This window comes from Thamnophis sirtalis, unplaced genomic scaffold (assembly GCF_051295495.1).
Source record: "Thamnophis sirtalis isolate CommonGarterSnake01/CBP01778 unplaced genomic scaffold, rThaSir2_p1.2 scaffold_2, whole genome shotgun sequence".
NCBI classification, from domain to species: Eukaryota; Metazoa; Chordata; class Lepidosauria; order Squamata; family Natricidae; genus Thamnophis; species Thamnophis sirtalis.
Genome location: NW_028261382.1, coordinates 157,772,876 through 157,787,661, shown reverse-complemented (window position 1 = coordinate 157,787,661; position 14,786 = coordinate 157,772,876). Strand labels below are relative to the sequence as shown.

The window sequence follows — 14,786 nt, the reverse complement described above, 5'->3', positions numbered from 1 at the left end:
CTGTTGATCACATACTCAGCTGCTGTAAAAAAATCGCGCAGACTGATTATAAATTGCGGCACAATTCAGTAGCACAAATGATCCATTGGAATTTGTGCAAAAATTATAATATTAAAACAGCAACAAACTGGTGGGAACATCAGCCTGAAAAAGTCACAGAAAATCAGATGGTCAAGATCTTGTGGGATTTCCGTATACAAACCGACAAAATACTGGCGCATAATACACCAGACATCACACTGGTTGAGAAAAATAAGGTCACAATCATAGACATTGCAATACCAGGTGATAGCAGGGTCGCTGAGAAGGAACATGAAAAAATCGCAAGATACCAGGACTTAAAAATCGAAATTCAACGACTATGGCACAAACCAGCAGTGGTAATTCCAGTGGTAATTGGCACACTGGGTGCTATTCCAAAAGCACTGGAATTACATTTAAAACAGTTAAAAATTGACAAAATCACCATCAGTCAAATGCAAAAAGCCGCACTGCTTGGATCTGCACGCATATTACGAAAATACGTTACGACGTCCTAGGCCCCTGGGTGGGGCCCGACTAGTAACCAATGCCAAATCCGGCGAAACAACTGGCCGCTGTGATACAATTGTACAATAATAATAATAATAATAATAATAATAATAATAATAATAATAATAATAATAATACTTTTATATATTTATGTCTTATTTTTCTTATTCATCAATGTTTTATTTTACAGAAAGATAGTCATTATGAGCCTTCTGGGATTTGGAGTAGAATAAAATAAAATAATAAATACCCAAAAGAAATCCATCCAATTTTACTATAGTTATTTCTCAGTGTTTAGATCTTTTATCAGCAATCCAGTTTTTCTGTGAACTTCACATCATGCTGGTTAAAAGTAAAACAGTGGTGGATACTTAAAAGAAAATCATATTTTAAAGACATATATATCAATACCTCTCTTCTCTCATTTTGTTTATTCTACATACAATATTTGAACTTCTAGATTCTTTACTTCTAGCTGCAGAATAACTCAGTTTATTTGAGAGGTAAGGATGAAATTAAATTTGGGGGATGATATTTTTACAGTGAAATAATGAACAATATAAAAATAATGAATTGATGCACTGCTGGAGTTATGTAAAAAAACACAATGAAAAGAAGGACGCAAGGGAAAGAAAAGAAGAAGAGTCATGAAAATGTTTCTGTTGGGTTTTGAATTATCAACTGTCTGTTTAAAAGGTCAGAGTTATAGCCACTCTGCTATTACTGCATATATATTTACCTTGAGAATATGCTGGTCTTTGGCTGTAATAAAGGTTTGATTTGATTTGATTAATGAAAGAAGTGTCATTCCCATATTTCATTTCATTGATCCAACTTGATAATTTTTTTCCATTAATTTATAAATGATTTCTTTGTCCCATTCACATATAAACAGTCAAATGAAAAATGTATTACATTTTTACCACACATGTACTTGAAATTAAGTCCTTTCCCCATTAAGAGAAAGAAAGAAAGAAAGAAAGAAAGAAAGAAAGAAAGAAAGAAAGAAAGAAAGAAAGAAATCTTGTGTTTTGTTCACAAACACTCTCTTCCTGTACTTTAACTATGGGTTCGACCTCAACATCATAGAATCATTATGATGCTTTGCACAAAAGAGCCAGTGTTTTATGAGGAACACCCAAAATAGAAAGCAGTAACCAGTGACATACTGTGAGTTTTCAAACCCAAAAACATAAGTGCCTTTTATTGGCAGGAAATTGTTGCTTCTCAAAGCTCTCAAAAACTCCAATCTCAAAACGACTTCTATTTCCTTTTATCAGATATTTATTAACAATTTTTGTGTTAATTATTTTCTAAAGCCACAGGTAAGTTTTATATTTTTATTATTCCACAGGAAAAAAATAATGTTCATGCCTTTAATTTAAAAAAAAATCAAAATTCAGAGAGCTTTAAATTAAAATTCTAGAAAGACCAACTCCTTGTTTCTAAAAACATGCTTGCTTACAAGTAATATGCAGTTATTTAGGATGTGACTTTAAAATCCAAGAAATGTATTTGAGCTTAGAATATAAATGTGTTGTGTTTTCCAATGCCATTTTCAAAGTATAAAATATTGTATTTTACTTTCCTTGTAAGAAACTCAGAAATAAGTCTGTTTTCCACAAGTACTATGTTTGGTAGAGGTAGAGGTTATCAGTTATCTATTTATGTATATAACTCCATGGTTGATGATGTGATGATAAATACACAATTCTGCTAGAAAGAGGTTACAATATACAGATGTAATTTGGTCTGAATATCAATTTCACAGCTCTGATTGCAGACCTTTACACCTTAATTGTGAAATTACAATGCTAATTTACTAAAGATAAGGAATTCCACCTTTATTTCTATCATAAAATTGTTTTTTAAGTATAACAGAACAAACATTAATTAAGAGTGCCAGAATTAAAGTAGCAATAGTTTTGAATTTATTCATAAAATCATATTTTGGCTTGGAGGAGGTTGAACAACAACAATAATTCTCAATATGTATGCTGTATGGATGAAAATATATAACAGATATGAATATAAACTAGACCAATTGCCTTTGTTTCCACTGCATATACATTTTGAATAAAAATCCAGTTTCGGTTACATTCCAAACACAATTCTGTAAGTTACCTAGACTGTAATATTATGCAGTAAACTCTTTTAAGTAAAAATATCTTCAAAGTAGATGTCCATAGAATTTTGCAACAAACTTCAATATATTCTCAGCGCAACTGCCTTCGAAAATTGTAAACTGTTCATTGAAAACAAAGCTATAATTGGGAAAAAGTGGTTACACAGATTCATTGTTTTCATGTCAGGTATGAAAATTCTGATCACTGTGTGCAATAAACAAACAAACAGAAGTATGTTTCACAGTGTATGTGACAAACAGAACAAGAAATCTACAGAAGAGTTTATCTGTTTTCTTTAAATATTTTTTCTCCTAATCTAAGACAGCATACATTTCAAGCACATACTTTAATGATAAAACAGTGTTATACATGTGGCATTGTTCTTTTGTTTGGTGGTTTTTGATTTGATTGCAATAGCAAAACTTAACTTCAGTGTTTCATATTTTCCATCCAATTCATCCAATGCCCAATCCTAAATAATTTAGCTGGAAAATATTGTTTAAAGAGAAGATGTCTGTAGTCTATCATTTTTGTCTTTATCCAGTTTATATGAGTATAAAAATAAATCACAGGTTGGGTTGAGCAACAGTATTTTTTGTGATTTCCTTCTTACGGGATATTTGTCTGCTGATGGTTTTTGTTGTGGCTTTTTTGTTTTGAGGGAGGGAATGGATGGAAAATAGAAATTTCTTTCTGAAGTAGTATAAAGCATTAGAATCAGACCTTGAGCAATTAAAAGTAAATTGTTTTTCCTATCACACAACACACATGCACATAGACATACACAAATGCAAACAGAGTGACCAGCTGTTATTATTTATTATTATTTATTGTGCCTTATTTATGGTAGAAAAAGTGTTATATGTATTTAGTTGAAGTATCATGTACAATACTTGATAAATGAGTTTATAAATTCCAAGACCAAGCAAGGAAAGCTCTCTCCTCATAATGAGCCTGTTGTGCTCTTTGTCAAAAGATATTTCACACATGAATGAACAGTTTGCTTTCTCCTCATTTGATGACACATATCCAACTTCCCAAATGCTTATTTACCACTGGTTATTACACATTAAGTGATGATTTACCCAATTACCCATAGGAGGAATAGAACGGTCACCAATTTAGACAATAAATATATTCATGAAGGATGAGGTTCTTTGATTGTTAATCTTCCTGGTTTAAATAACACCAGAATCTATGACAGCATCCTACAGCTGCTTGTAGCTATGAATTTTTGCTTTACTACAAATGTCTGGGATGCACCGGCTTTGATATTTCATGAAACAAAACCATGGATTAGATAGATATTAATTTGATCCAGCAGGAATCTTTCTTTCCTTTTTATGTAGATCCCAGAAAACTGGGGGTTGTAATTTGGGTTATGATAGTGCCAGGAAAATGTGTAGCGTAGCTATGAGTCAACCTTCAAGGTAGTTGAGACCATGAAATCAAAACCATGAATGCAAATAGTACTTTTGCTCTAAAGTTACAATAACACAATTTTGTAAGTCTGAATGTTCTTCACCCTTCCTCTGCCTTTGATTTCCAGAAAAGTAGGGAGGTTCTTCTGAAAGGCTTTCCCCCCTTCCTTTTCCTTTGGACTCAAATTTCATTGTTGTTAGGATCCCATTCACTGTTATCTGGGATGCAGCTCTTCTTCCTGTCTCCCAAGGTTATTCTCACAGCCTATTACAGTATGTTCTTACATCACAATAAGGAAGAATCACTTGAACCTTGTGATATTTTTGTTATAGTACCCCAAATACATCCATGCTTACAATGAAGGAAATTCCACTCTATGTAGCAAGTTTAATTTATTTAATTTATTATTTTTATGTCACCCATTTTGTCTACAAGATGACTCTGGGTGCCTTACAAATATTATTGAATTATAATTTATTCATGATTCCTAATAAGTACGCTAGGATTACAGTTTTGGCCATCACCAGAAAGACATTGTGGCATTTTTAATTTGGCTAATCTTTAAAGAGTTTTATTTCACACTCTTTGTCTAATCTGACTTTAATCTTTACCGGATGTGTTGTTTATCTGCACTATTTTCTTTACAAATAGGAAATGGAGCAATCAGCACAGTTTATTTCTGCATGACATTTTACAAAATGATCAGGTATGCCAGCTGTTAATGATAAACTGGCATTTGAATGCAAATCTATTGTTATATTAAATATGATGGGAGGAGGTGGAATAGTTTGCTACACAATTACTGGATCTAAATTTGACCGGATATTTCTTTCTTTCTTTCTTTCTTTCTTTCTTTCTTTCTTTCTTTCTTTCTTTCTTTCTTTCTTTCTTTCTTTCTTTTTTCTCTATAGTACATCAGACATTTAAAACTTTGTTCCATATCCCAGTTGGCTAAAGCAACAGAAATCTCAAAAATGTGGAGGGAGGGAATGAAACCTCTCTCCCCCCCCCCCATTGGACAGCATGGAAAAAGTTGTTATGTTAGTCCTGCCATTTTGAGGAACTCCTAGAGATGCAGATACTTTGACAGTTGTTTGAAGGCTGTTGTTTGAAGGCAGAAAAAATAGACAGGGATAAACTGAAAGGGATTTTATTGAGTTGGGTCTCAAACTCAAGATAGCTGAATTTATTGGATTGTATTGACTTAAAAGTACCCTCATGAAGTTTTGGTTCTTTTGGTGTCTTCTTTGAAGTCCTATTGCATAAGAAATACAAAATTGTCCATCAGCCCCAGTGCTTTATTTTCCATATCTTTTTGCTTTCAGTTCTAGATTCCTTTTCCAAATAGGTTATTGTGCAACCTTTTAAAATATTTAAAATACTATCTGCATGGTGTTCATATTATTTTCCAAAACTGGCTGTTCCTAGCTATTTGATTAATGAATTATTTTTGTTCATAGATAAGGTCATTTATAGATACTGCAAATAGATGATAGATAAGGAAAATGCCTTTAAGTTTTGATTCTGTTGGAGTATTACTTGGATCACCCAGACAGACAGGCAGACAGACAGACTGACTGACAAGCAGATAAGATAGATGATAGACAGACAGACATATGTCTCCTTTCATAAGTTCAGAGTGAAGGTATATTGTACTAAAACTACTTCAGGATTCAACTCAATTTAAGCTTATTCTCTCAAAATCTAATGCTATTTTAATTGGAGTCCTTTGATCATACTTCATTTTTGTTCAATCATGCTTTGTAACCTCCTGAAATGCTATTTAACCTTCAACCATGATTTTAAAAAAGCAAAAAATAATAATACATAATGAGGTATTTTAAAACTACATCATCTACAGTTTTCAAAAATCAAAATTAATAAATCACAATTATGTTGCAGCAACGTTTTCCCTCTTTGCTATGATGTGTTAGGTTTTGTTATAGAGGTGGGGCTTACAATTGTATCAGATAGTATGAATTTGTTAGGTTTTACTTTTTAATTTCCTCTACCTTCAGGTGGACTTACCTTTTGCCCACCTGTTTTTATCTGCTCTGGAACTCATAAAGCCAATATCTAATTGTTTTATGGACTTTTCCAGTCCATATCTACATTTGTAGGATAGATAGATAAAATACCTAAATGAAAATTCAAAATACCACAGCAGGTTCTGACCAGTTCTGAAAAAATGGTAGCGGAAATTTTGAATAGTTCAGAGAACCGGTAAATGCCATCTCTGACTGTTCCTGCCCCCATCTATTCTCTGCCTCCTGAGTTCCAGCTGATCAGGAGGGAATGGAGATTTTGTAGCAACCTTCCCCTGGAGCGGGGTGGGAATGAAGATTTTACAGTATCCTTTCTCTGCCACACCCACAAAGCCATGCCCACAAAGCCATGCCATGCCCATAAAGCCACACCCACAGAACCAGTAGTAAGAAATTTGAATCCCACCACTGCTCTATCCGCCCTTATTGGACATCATAGAAAGAGATACTATGTATAGCAGAGGAAGTTAACATATATATGTGAGGGGGGGAGGGAGTGCTTCAGAAAAGGAGAAAAAAACCAGACTGAGTTGTGTATGTCATAATAACATGCTTGCTTACTTATACCAAATGTAGTGGAAGAGATCCATCATAGTGTTTTGGCCAGAACCCTAAGGACAACTTGTCCTAGAAAACAGTAAAATGGTTCACTGACTTATCCAGAATGTAAGAATGAAAGATTTTATTTAATTCACAATAATCAAAAGAACACAGATTTTATTTGCAAAGATTAGAAAGGCTAACCAGCATGAATTCTACACTCTACATAATGGTGTTGTGGGTGTGAAGAGCAGAGAAAGGGGTTCTCTTTAAAATGTTATTAGATAAAACAAAGTTTCTAGACAGCATGTAGAAAGAACATAAATATAATCTCTTCTATAAATTTAGTGAGTAGACATCTAACATTATTCTTTAAGTTAAAGGTGCATTATAATTTTTAAAAAAATCACTGCTCATCACTATCTCGCCTTCCCATAAATATGGAGCAATCAGTAAAATAGCACTTTCCCTATGCCTGTCAATTTAACAATTACATTTAATAAATCTCTGATTAGAGCTTGATCATAATGCTTGAGGATCCTGAAATGAACTTAAGTGGTCCTTGATTCAAAATGATGAAAGGCTGTAAATATATTAAGACCAACAGCTTCAAATGAAAGCAGGCAGCCACTGTAGCTGATGTGAAATAGCTAGTTTATGATCCAGAAGCCTGGTCATAATCAGCCTCCATGCATTCTGCACCCACTACAACTTCACCAATGAAGCTTACCAATCATTTGAAAAGAGTAGATAAAAGTAGGTCAGTTCTACAATCATTTCCATGTACTTAGTTCTTTGAGGTTCTTTTATTCAGATCTATTAATGTTCACTGAAGAGGAACATCTTTCTTCCTTTTAATCTCTTTGCCAATGACAATTATTTTTCTTTCGTTTGTTTATTCTGAAGGGGAATAAACTTTCTTAGTCAACAGCTTGAACTTTACAGATCTTTCACTTTCTTTCCAGACAATAATGCCTATTTCCATTTATTCTTCATCAAAGAGGTTACTTGCTCTTCTAAATCTCTTTCCACATCCCCACAAGTTATGCCCAAGGAGAGTCACTAGTGAATGGAGAGAAAATGCTTCATTTCTATTTGTTTTGATCCTTTCCTTTTAGCCAGCATAATGGCATCATGCCAACATAGGAGCATAAAAATGGTGGATTTCATGGTGCACTGATGTGGTTTTCAACAGATTTTCCACTCTGTCACACACTTACTTGTTTATTTGGTCTCCCAAACTGATATTTGCAAACTGAAGCTGAGTGAAGTGGCACATCTCTTTAGTATTAAAAGTGGGTGGAAGCTATCCCATTGTATCCTTGTTTTATCCTTGTTTTCCAGCTCTTTCTCCCAATTCCCAAATGTGAGCATATCTTCTGGTTGGATATTCTTGGGAGAAGAATTGGTTAATTACTAAGCACAAAGCAATAACAAATGAAAAAGCACACTAGCATTTTCCAACCTGTCAGAAGAAAATAGTAATAGCCATAAACAATCTTATAATTGTCCATTTTGACATTTTTCTTGATAATTTGTCAAACATGAACTAGTATATGAGCCAAGCAAAAACAAAAACAAATCATAATGTTAACCTTTTTGAAGTCTGAAATGCCTTTAGGATATAATAATTCAATAATCTTATATGCTGTACACATGGATCTGTTAGGATCCAATCCTTTTAAAAATCACTGCATTGAGGAAGGAAAATTAAGAATAGTGTTGGAAACAAAACTATACAATAAACTCTTTTTGATTATTAAGATAAATAATTGATTAATGCTTGGCTGGAAATTAATGAACAAGCTAACTAGAGTGAAATATGTTGAAGTTGTTTTTAAAATATGATATGTAAAATATGGGGGAAAAAGATATTATACCCATATTCATAATCACATGGATAAAATCAATCTTCCTCTAGCTGAGTTTAATTGCCATTTACACAAAATACCTCAAAACACTAATTCTATATAAGCACCCCTACCTGGAAGTAAAATCCACTGAATTCAATTGAACTGATTTGTAAATAGGCATTTATAGAGCTGATTCATAAACAGAGTTTTTATTCATTCAATTTATTGTTAGTTTCTGACTCAGCTTTATTCGAATAGTAATAGCTTGTACTTCAGTATAAATACAATAATCATTAAGTTAAGACCTTCTAGTTCTCTGTTCCCAAAGAACTTTCTTTTCTGAAAATAGATTGGGTCTCTGAATATGGATTGGTCATAAATGATCTCATCTTAATTCATAATTTGTTCACTGCATTTTTGATCTAGTGCCATAACATCTGGCAAAAGTTCTTTATTGTCACATAATTGGGTGCATATAAGTGATATGATGATTCTCTCCATGTAGTATGATGTCACATATCCCAATTGATCCAGCAGGTGGGATTCCAAATCTTTTCCTATCAGTTCCACGAGAGAGCATTTCGTGCACATGTGCACTCAAAGATCGCCCTCAGTGTCAGCCCTGGTGAGCTGAGCTGTTGTTTAGCTCAGCTGAGGCACAGCAATCTACTCTGCCACATGAATCAGCTGAACTAAAAACAAGGGAATATAGGACAGGGAACGGCGGGGGCAGGGGCAGGAAGGCAGGGCCAACCAGAGGTATTTGCTGGTTCTCTGAGCTGCTCAAAATTTCCGCTACTGGTTTGCCAGAACCAGTCCGAACCACCTCTGAATTCGTCCCTCCATCAATATTGATTTGTATTATAAAATACTAGATTAGTTGTATCACATTAAAATAACTTCTAAATAAAGATTAAACTAAAATAAAGATTTACACCAACTCCCATTTCTGACAATATTAAAATATATCAAGTACTTTTGAAGTAATTAGTAAAAGTGGCTTGGCCTGGCACTAGCAGTTTCAGATGGCTTCTTCTCCAGATGCAAACCATGCCAAATTCACTGAGTTTTCACCAAGTATCCATTTTCAGTCTTTATCTTACAAAATTTTATGAATAACCATAATGACATCGTACTACATGAATCTTCCAGTTTCTGCCTCCCTCCCTGTGACATTTCTTTCTTGCCAATAAGCTGAATTCAGGAAAAATATTAGAATGTTTTTTTTTTCTTGAACACAAAGATAGTTTCATAAATCTGGTCTGATCCCAATTTCTTTTAATTGTTCCATATTTTTGCTATAAATAAAGTAAATATAAATGGGTAATTCCTTATTCATAATGTGAAATGATAGAAAAACATTCAGACAGCAACACTGCACTTCTGAATAATCTTAGTTGAAAATTTTCATGGTAGGAAACAATTTTAATAGCAAGGATATAATGCATGTATAAGTAAATCTGAATAAGGATGTAAACCATATTCAGTATCCTGATTAAATCATAAATAATGATGAAGTAGCACCAAGATGCAATTGAATTTTGGCTTTCTTCCAGCATTTAATAACTGTATTAGTACATGGGAGAGGTCAGTGTTGCTAAAACTTCCTGAAGTCAAAATGCCTTGATTTGGAACTAAGGCAATTATAATTGACATTAAAAAAAATTCCTAATCACAAACTTGGTATAAAATTTGTCCAGCTAAAAATCTTCAGCTTAATTGCAGGAATCATTTGGTTAGAAAATGTACTGAGGGTACTATTATATAAGCATATTATTGCCTAGATTCACATATTTACTAAATTAATTACCCTCAATGCTTTTACTATGCTTATGTTACTTTTAATACCTTATAGACAAGCTGATAGCCTTCCATTAGGGATTAAAAACATAGCTTTTCTTGAAGGCTTTGGGCTAGGAAGTTCTGAGCCTGTTTTGGAGGCTGTTGATAATACGTGTGTGTGTGTGTGTGTGTGTGTCCTGTTGGTGTTCCTAAATCCTAAAATCAAGCAGCCTTTACACAAGGTATACTGGCCCAAGGTATACTGTGGATCATAATGTTCACATTTTGGTCAGCATAGATAGATGGTTTGAGAAAGGAATTTATTTATATTAAAGAGGAAAATCCTTAGAGTGGTGTGGTGGCCTAGATGTGGAGCGCTCGCCTCACAATCACGAGGCTGTGAGTTCAATCCTAGGTAGAGGCAGATTTTACTCTCTCTCTCTGGGCATGATGAGATTATATCTGCTGAATATAACTCCGCATTGGCTACAGAAAGGGCATCTGGCCAGTAAATACTCAGCTCCATTCAGTTGTCCAGACTCCACCCGACAAGGGATTATGGGGTTGTTAAAAGATGATGATGATGAAAGAGGAAAATCCTTCCCTCAAATAGAGGTGGAGGCCTCATACACAACTTGTCTACATTTTTTTATGCTGCCCTTGCACCAATCCCCAGAAAGACCAAGACCACTTCAAAAGTCCACCAGAAAGGTTAAATTTAATGACCCTAAGGAGCCTAGCACGCCTATATAGGCAAGGAAATTAAATTACCCTAGAGGGCATATCCAAGATCCCTCTAATCAACTTGGTCAAACTGAAGAAGCTATTTGGATAAACAGCAAAACATTTCAAATCAAAAAGAAAAGAAACTCCAGTTACTCAACATCCAGAGCTACTTGAAGGGTTCATTAGATTTCCTGACTGTGCTTGGAGACTTAGCACATAGCTGCCATCCTATGAAATTCAGAAGCAGTCAGAGATTTGAATAAAATTGCTCCTGGATGCTTCCCCCCCCCAGTTGCTTATCCTAAAGTAGAGGTAGTCCTTGACTTACAAACAGTTCATTTAGAGACTGTTCAAAGTTACAACAGTACTGAAAAAAGTGGCTTGTGTTGATTTTTTTACACTTGCAACTGTTGTAGCATCTCCATGGTCAGATGATCACTATTTGCTACTTTCTGACAAGCAAAGTCAATGGGGAAGCCAGATTCTCTTAACAATGGTGATATAGCTTTTGGAAGTATAACTCATTTCCTTTCCAGTAGCAGAATCAAGGATAATGTTTGGATGAGTTGTTTTGGCATGTTTGTGAAATTGTTTGCGTATAAAAAGTTTCCTGTTCATTTAGATACCAGTTAGACAAATGTAATGTGATAATGGAGTTGCCTCTGATAATGGCATCTGACCTTGATGAAGTGAATAAGACACTCAGTTCCATAAACTCAATCACTTGTGGGCTCTCCTATTCCTTCAGGCAAATAGAAAGAGTATGAATGGATGGATCTGAAAGCTTTTTTTGAGGGAGATTGAGGTCAACTCTTCTTTGAAAAAGACATATCTCATTCCAGCCATCTTCTGCCCTATCTCCAACTGTCACATTCTGGGAAAGGTTGTTGATAAAATAGTGATGATGGCATTGATCACAAAGATTCCTAAAGAAAGTAAATTATCTGGATCCCTTCCCATCACCCAATCCATCCATCCATTCTGTCATCAATCAATCATAAGCAATCAAAAATAAAATAACATTTAAAAAGAAAAAAAATGTAAAGAAACCCATATGTACATATCCTTCAGTAGAATTCAAGGTCATTTTTTGTGGATAATGACAGCTGCTATGCAAATTTTTATCAAATTATGTCTAATAAACGTTTTTGTGTTGATAAAGAATATTACCATAAAATCCATCAGGCTAAGCTGGGTCATATAATAATGAAAGAAAGATGAAATTTTTGCTGTCATTATAAATCATTTGAAGTATGACATAAAGGAGGGGCTCAACAGGATCAGAATCACAAGGACAAGTTTGTCAAATCATGGTCTTTATTAAATCCCCCCCACAAAATACTGAAACTAAGTTAAACCTAACTCTAAAGAGCAAAAGTTAGAATGCTAAAATAAATGAAGTAAAAATACATAGCTAGCCAGTTGCTATCTATGATGTTTTCATTGTTCTCTCATGTGCTTGGAGTTCAGATGCCTAAAAACATTTCTCTGATATTTTCTTAATCCAGATAAATTCTAAAACATGCATATAATCCACAGATAGGTTTTATAATAGGCCATATTATGAGAGTTTACCAAAATTACTTAAGACCATGATGACTGAAATTGGCTGAATAGGGCAAGCAGATTTAGCCCTATGGGGAAATAATACATTTAAGCTAATAATTAAATATTAAAAGACACACTTTTCCCTCAGTCTTTGCTTGTCCAATCCATACTATATCTTTAAATGTGTGAAACACTGCTTTTAGGAACTTGGTGTACATTTTTTCCTCCTTTACTTGTAATTAGGGCCAGGGTTTGACAGTAAGAACCTATCTGTAAAGCTATAGAGCAGCTGAGATATGGTAGCAAATTATTTCAGAGATGTAGGGCTGTGTTTTCTGTCTTTCCAACAGAATATTTTTATAACTATTGGAAAGTTTCTTTGAGCACAAGAACCAGAAATTTAATGTGTCCTTTTGATAACAGTGAATCCTGATATATTATCTCAAGGCATTTAAAATTCTTCATTTGCAGCAGTCTCTTGCCCTTCTCTTATCCAGTTCAGCTTCTTTGGTTTATTGGCCAAAGCCATCATTCTGAGGATTAATTACCAGCTAGTTTCCCTGCATTATTATACTAAGTTTCTGAGGGCTTGTTTAAGGTCAACTGAAGTCAACTGCATAATATCTGTATCACCTCCCTGCAACCAAGGGAGATGTTCACATCTGCTATTTTTGGAAAGTGAAGGTTTGAATCTAAGAACAATTACAAGTAATTTTAGGCCTGAGTAACCTTGAACTATGCCCTCTATGTTCCGACCTGAGCTTAGTATACAAGATAATCTGCCATAACATCCTACCTGTTAATGACTACTTTTAGTAGGAGCCAAGGTGGCGCAGTGTGTTAAATACAGCACTGCAGGCTACTGCTAGATCAGCAGGTCAGCGGTTCAAATCTCACCGGCTCAGGGTTGACTCAGCCTTCCATCCTTCCGAGGTGGGTAAAATGAGGACCCAGATTGTTGGGGGCAATATGCTGACTCTCTGTAAACCGCTTAGAGAGGCCTGAAAGGCCTATGAAGCGGTATATAAGTCCACTGCTATTGCTATATTGCTATTTTACTTCAACTGCAATAACACGAGGACTATCAATAGATATACAAAAAAATGTAATCCGTTCTAATCTTGATTGCAGGAAAAATGATTTCAGCAATAGTGTAGTAAATGTGTGGAGCACCTACCTGATCCTGTTGTTAGTTCTTCCAACTCCCATATCTTTTACCTGAAACTGTCTATCATGGACCTTACACATTTCTTAAGAGGTTCTTAAGAGGACGTGCATAAGCGCACCAGTGTGCCTACTGTAGCTGTCCCACTGTTCCCATTTATATGTACTCTTTTTATGTATTTATGGCTATGTTTTGCTTATTTATATCCATTTATTTGTGCCATTTTTCATGTGTTTTCATACTTGTTTCCTTGTATTTGTTGACAAATAAATAAATAAATAGTTAGTAGATTCATATATACTCTGAGTAGGGAAGGAACAAAACACAACTCTAAGGCCATAATATACCTTTTATAAGATGAGCTTTATGGGATACAATTTTATATAGTTTTTTCCCCAAGAACAGACTTGAAATTAAGGCAAACATTGATTTAAAAACAGAACGCCACATATATACCGTAGACAATTTAAGATTTACCACTATATAGATAATGGGTGTGACATGAAAGCAACAGATCATTCTGGAAGAAGACCTTTATTGGCATTTCTGGTATAGGTATACTATTTTTTTCTTTTGTGGTGAGGATTTTTAGATATCTCAGAAACTTTTAAGTTAATCAACCAGGGTATCTCACTGGACAATTTGCAGGATTTATGGTAGTTCCACCCTATTTTGGTGGACATTTCTAATAAGTAGTTAGGAGAAGAAACATAGTCAAATCCACAGGATTTAGCATTTTCTCTCTGCTATTTAGCATTAACATAAGGTTGCCCGAAGAGTTTGTTTAGTTTAGTTTATTGTTTGTTTATATAGCTACCCATCACATATATGTGACTCTGGGTGGCTCATGATTATTCTTTGATTTTTGCAGTAGATATCACTAGTATGCTGTCCTATGGCAAGCCAAAGATGCTCGGAAAATCCTAACCTGATATCTGAGTGTATGAGAGTCTGAATAGATAGAAACAAACTCAAATATATTCCTAGAAATGTGGAACTGCTAATGTACCGCAATTTATTGGCTTAGAGATGGTTTTATAATAAGGAT

The 14,786-nt window shown here is 34.4% G+C and overlaps 1 protein-coding gene across 1 annotated transcript in view; it reads left to right on the top strand.

Annotated features, from left to right (window-relative positions):
• Window positions 1-1,749: 1,749 nt before the first annotated feature.
• LOC106555761 (cadherin-19) overlaps window positions 1,750-14,786 on the top strand; it is a 79,422-nt gene continuing 66,385 nt past the window's right edge. The window contains exon 1 of the mRNA XM_087707315.1: window positions 1,750-1,856. The gene's annotated coding sequence lies outside the window, so the exon portion shown is untranslated. The remainder of the gene's footprint in view (window positions 1,857-14,786) is intronic.